Source organism: Oryctolagus cuniculus, chromosome 6, assembly GCF_051225735.1.
Source record: "Oryctolagus cuniculus isolate XC-2025 breed Fujian yellow rabbit chromosome 6, ASM5122573v1, whole genome shotgun sequence".
NCBI lineage: Eukaryota > Metazoa > Chordata > Mammalia > Lagomorpha > Leporidae > Oryctolagus > Oryctolagus cuniculus.
The window spans coordinates 159,553,840-159,559,839 of NC_142872.1; positions in this window are offsets into that span (position 1 = coordinate 159,553,840).

Genomic DNA, 6,000 nt, shown 5'->3' on the forward strand with positions numbered 1-6,000 from the left:
GGAGAGGCCCCTCCCTCCTCCCCACCCTTGAATCTTGGGGTGCATTGGCTCTTCTTCCTGTTGGTGTTGAGGATCTTTTTGCATCTCCCCCGCCCCGCCCTCCCTTCCCTTTCTTCCTCTATCTCACTTCCTCTCATCCCCCCCCTTCCTCTCCCAGGCTCCTCCCATCTCTTTCCCCTTGGCTGCCTCCTCCCTCTTGGCCTCTGAGTTCCCCATCTGCTCCTTCCCGCCCTCCTTCCTATTCACCCCTCCTCCTCTCCCTCTTCTGCAGGTGGGAAGTGCTGAGATAGGTCACTCTGTTACTATATAGCCTTCCGCAAATTTGCCAAGCTAGTGAGCATTGATTAAGCCCAGACAGAGCCCCTGGCTGCCTCCCGTGAGCCCCGACATGCACCAAGCTCATGCTGAGCTGTTGACACGCATTGCCTAATAAAATCCCCAGTGTCCCTTGGAAGTGAATATTACCATTCCAGACGGGCAAATTGAGTCACCTGTGAGTGAGTCTGTGCAAGACGCCAGGGAACGGGCCGGCGCTGTGGCGTAGCAGGTAAAACCACCACCTGCAGTGCCAGCATCCCATATGGGCGCTGGTTCTAGTCCTGGCTGCTCCACTTCTGATCCAGTTCTCTGCTATGGCCTGGGAAAGCAGTGGAGGATGGCCCAAGTCCTTGGTCCCCTGTACCCACATGGGAGACCGGGAGGAAACACCTGGTTCCTGGCTTCGGATCGGCGCAGCTCCGACCATCGCAACCAGCTGGGGAGTGAACCAGCAGATGAAAGACCCCCTCCTCCCATGGCCTCTGCCTCTCTGTAATTCTGCCTTCAAATAAATCAATCTTCAAAAAAAAGAGCCCAGGGAGAATGTAGAACATGACCTACTACACAGTCTATTGCCCACAAGGGGACATGACCCTAGGGAGGGTACAGAACCCCTGTGGTAGAGGGTGGCCTCCGGGGGTCCCTACCCCCTTCCGCTTCCCTGTTTGGTTTAGTCCTATGCCCATGTGACCTTGGCCCTGGGTGCTCATAGGGTCTCTGGCACTCATCTTCACACCAGCAGCTCTACAGCAATGGCTGTCTTTCTGTGTACTTCTGTTGGGTCTCCATGAAGCACCCCGGTTCCTTCTCAGAAGGAGGGGATCCGTGAGAATAAATAAATGAGTGCAATTGTCCACTTGGTGGCCAGGTGTGAAAAGGGCTCTGAGGGAGCCAGGGGGCCGGGCTGGAGAGCGGAAGCCCAAGCCTGCCTCTTTGCAAGGTGTAAACCTGGTGCGTGGTGCGACTTCCAGCTGGTTGGTAGCAGGACTGAAAATACTGCCCGGCGTCCAGTGCTGTGGCTTTCAGTCAACATCACTGCCTCTTTAGGGTAGACTTGGCCACCAGCTTCCACTGAGCTTTCTGTTGGGTGACCCCTGGGAATCCCGGGCAGACAACTCAGTAGAGCAAGCGGCCCTTGGGCGATGCTGGGGAACAAAGCAGCCTGGGCCGTGGCCTGGAGGAATCGCAGCATCAAAGAGGCAGACGGAATGAGCAGTCAGCAGCAGACACCTCTGCCAGGGCTCGGGTGGCTCTCGATGCGCAGACAGCTGCCGCCATCCCACTCGTCACCCTCGCTGCTCCTGCATTCGCTCCCGGTGGTAACTGCAGTATGCACCACCGCCTAGTTTTAACTGTTCCTTAAAAAAAAAAACAAAACAAAAAAAAAACAGAAGGAATGGTTTCTCTTTCTAGAGAAGCTGCCCTGGGAAGGGCAACCAGGGACAACCTGGCACAATTTCCCCTCTAATAAGCGACCACACGGTCGCACAGGCTCTCAGCCAATGAGAGAGAGGACTATGCTGTGCCGGCGGCACCTGCATGTAGGAGACGGTGCTTGGAAGGGCATTGGCGGCTGCAGCTTGTTTGGAATGAACAGTGGGAGTCCCCATAAAGGCTTTTGGGCCCCTTGTGTGTGTGTGTGTGTGTGTGTGTGTGTGTTACAGCCCAAAGAGAATGCCTGTGAAGTGACAGCTTGGGTTTAGGGGACCTACTTATTTCTATTCTAGTTTTCATTTAGATTTCTTCTCTTGGAACGCTTTGAGATTCGCAGGAAAGCTGCACAGACACTCCCCTAACTTCCTCTTAGCCTTTGACGTGGCCGCCCGCAGGGTTCACATGGTACGTAAGACCCAGGGTGCAGTGATAATCACCACTCTGCGATTCCCACCGCCAAGTGCCCTTCGCTGGCCGGCTTCCCGTGGAGGGAAGCTGTTTCCCAATCCAGGGCCCGTCCGGCAGCCCCCACTGCTGCCCCGTCTGGTGAGAGAGTTTTGCAATCTCTCTCTTGATGAGACTGATGTTCAGAGAATAGCTTTGAAGGTGATGAGTCAGCTATTTATAGGGTGTCCCTCTGTTTGGACATGGCACAGAGGTACAGTGCCTTGCTGGCTGCTTGAGATTATGGGATGTGATTGCAACATAAAATGATTATTTGGCCAAGGTGGAATCTGCCTGATTTCTCTGAAGTAAATATACTTTTTTTCCCCAGTTTTGATACATACTGTAGTCTTTAGAAACAAGTCACGGGGTCTGGTGTCCAACCCAGAGGAGAGGAAGGAAACCCCTCCTGCCCAGGGCGCGGAGTGCTGCTTTACTTGGAATCCTGGACAGAAGATTTGGGGGGGCAGCTTTTAGAGCTGATCTGTGACTGTGATTTGGGGTCACCAACGCAGCCTCTCTCAGGCTCGGCTTTTTCTTTGATGAAAAAGAGGAGCGGCACAGAGATGTATCTGCAGCTTGCCCAGGTCATGTGCCCAGCGCTTGGCTTCTAGTTAGGGTGGCAGCTCCTGGAATTAGGAACAGGAGGGTTTCGGCACCAGCTCCACCACTGGCTCTCAATATGGCCGCCAATAAATTCCTCAAACTCTATAAACTTCAGTTGCTTCATCCATAACATTAAGGGCAGGTATTTGGCCCCGGGATTAAGACTCCCGCTTCCCACGTAGCAGGACCTGGGTTCAGTTCCCAGCTCTGGCTCCTCTGAATGCCTCGTGTTGGGAGGCAGTGGTAATGGCTCAGGTAGTTGGGTTCTCAGCACCCACGTGGGAGACCTGGTTGGGTTCTTGGCTCCTGGTTTCAGCTTCCCAGGCTGTTGTGGGAATTTGGGGAGTGAACCAGGGATGGGAGCGCACTCTCTTTGTGCTTCTCAAATAAAAGTAAGTGTAATACTGGTGATGCTGAGATAGCACCCCTAAGGCATTTGGTACAGGGCTTTGCATGCAGAAACACACAATTATGGCTCAGCTATTATTTTGACGGTATGGAGGCTAAGTAATATGGCTGTCAAAGTCACTGTTTAAAGGTAACAAGAGTGTTCATAGAACCATTTCCCTGCCTATGTTATCGGACACACACTTTAGATCCTTTTCCAGCTTTGTCAGGAATGCGATACCTATAGAAGTGTGAGAATGCCACTCTCAGCACAGCTGCTCAGCTCGCACAGTTCCAGTTCCAGCGAAATAAACAGAGCTCACCTCCAACACTCGGTGGGAAAATTGGCTCTGGGTCCCTGGGGCCACTAAGCAGCAGAACATCTGCCAGTCAGTGCCTCGGTTTCCCCATCTGTCGATCAGGCACGACCATTGCAGATCCTAGCACAGCCTAACTGGCTGGGCTTCCCACTGCGAACTGCTGATTACAAAAGAGTAGGTAGACTCACAGAGAGTAGGTGGAGACACACAGCCAAAAGTCTTACAAGGCGTGTAGCCCTGTGATGCCCCAGGCTGGGAGCTGGGTCCCTGACAGTAGCAGTAGGCGGTGAAGGCTTTGGGGTGCCTGTCATTTCCCTGTACAAGCTGAATGAGAGTGAAGGCCCCCAGGACGAAGGCTGAGGACCCCACTCACCACGTAAGACAAGGGTTGTCATTTGGTGTTGGTGACGCAGTGGGGTACATGTCCACATGGATATGTTGTAAGTGACAAACTCTGTTTTGGGTAAAAAAAAAAGCATGGCACAAATGCATGTAGACAGTGTGTTGGCAAGGGAACAGGTTCCCTGGGGCTCCACCCTAGAGAAACGGCTCAGCTGAAGAAAACAGCCCACCTGCATGGAGCTATGGTCGTTGCCATCTATTTCATGGTGAGACAAAGAGGAAGACGTTCTAGTGAAAACTGCTAAGACCTGTGTTCCGCGAGTTACGCACCCAGCGTATGTATGCTAACAACAAGAAGTGACGCAGCATCCGCCGGCTTTAGGGTGAATGTCTGAGTGTGGTGACATAAGAACATGACCCACGGAGCGCGTGGGCTGTCAGCCCTGGCCCAGCTTCTGGAAGGGGCTGTGCAGAACGAAAAGCAGGTCTCTGTTCCAAAAAAGAAAGAAGGTAGGTGCTGTTCAGGTGCTGGAATAGGTACACCAGCCTGCCTCTCCCCCACCCCCAGCAAATTCCTTCTGCTTCACATCGATGTCTTGCCTACCTCCCTCCTTCCCTATGCACCTGCTCGCGACACCAGAATAAAATGAGCAGCCAGCAGAGCCGCTTCCGAAGGAAGACGACAGTGGTGTTAGGACTTTCTCGGAGGAGGGAAAAAAGTCCTTTCTAGTTTCTTGTTAGTGTCTTGGGTCTGTGTTACTGCAAGGCCAGAGTGACAGGCGTGAAGGGGGATCTGGGACTGAGCCTGGTCCCCTCACGAGTGCCGTGATGGGAGAGGACTCGGGAAAGAGTGATTGGTGACACCTGGATGAATATAAATTCAGCCCGGTGGCAGGTTCCCCCCAGCAGGCCTGTTCCATGCTGGCAGCATTAGCACAGGGAAGAAAAGCAATTCTGGCCTTCAGTGGTCATTCTCTTCACACTGTTGGCAGTTTTTAAGGGGAGCCGGTGATAGCTACTGCACTTCCAAAAGCGATGGGAACTGTCCAAGATCTCCCTGGGAGGGACCACGGAGCAGGAGCCTGCTCAGTACCGATTCTGAATCCGAGAGAAATCCCTTTGACTGGGGGAGACAGTGCTTTCAAACCACCAGAGGCGTCTGGAAGCTGGGCAGACGGCCTCAGCAGGTAGAGTGTCCCGTCGCAGGAAGGAGCAAACAGGAGCGCACTGGCCGGCAGGGAAGGCGTTCTAGAGGGGCTCTGACCTGGGGAGAACTGGAGGCTTGACACTGGGCACCCTTTTGGGTTACACCTGGGTCAGTCCTCTGCCAGCCTAAGAAGTCGGCCAGCAGCTTGTACGTGTCACAGCTTTGGGACAGGTGGAGTTTGGGATTCTGGCTTCACTCCTGTGTGGGGCAGTGGGCTACTTACTGCCTTGGTCTGTGTATACCCCAGCCTCTGTTATTCAAATGGAGACAATCACAATGATGAATAACTCATCAGCGTGTCTTGGGGGTGTGAATTCGATAATGCCTGCGCGTAAGGGGCGTGTCACACCTGTGCTCAGTTACCATGATCATTCTCATCCAGGGGTTTGTCTTCTGACTAGATTGGCCGCATCCTCAGCTCTTCCAGGGGTGTGGCATTTGCCCCGCCCACCCCAGCCGCCCTGGGAGGGATGACTTTTTTATGGAGGGAAGTTTGGAGAGACACAAGGACACCTTCAAGGCACTGCTGTGGTCACTGAGATAGTACATGCAGGCGCTTAGCATGGTGTGCAGAGCTCAGTAAAAAGTGAGTGCTTCCTGGGACTGGTGCTGTGGCATAATGGGTAAAGCCGCCCCCTGCAGTGCTGGCATCCTATATGGGCGCCAGTTCGAGTCCAGGCTGCTCCGCTTCCCATCCAGCTCTCTGCTGTGTTCTGGGATAGCAGTAGAAGATGACCCAGGTCCTTGGGTCCCTGCACCCATGTGGGAGACCCAGAAGAAGCTCCTGGCACCTGGCTTTGGATCGGCACTGCCTCTGGCCGTTGCGGCCAATTGGGGAGTGAACCAGTGGAGGGAAGACTTCCCTCTCTCTCTGCCTCTCCTTCTCTCTGTGTAACTCTGACTTTCAAATAAATAAATAAATCTTTAAAAAAAAAGTGAGTA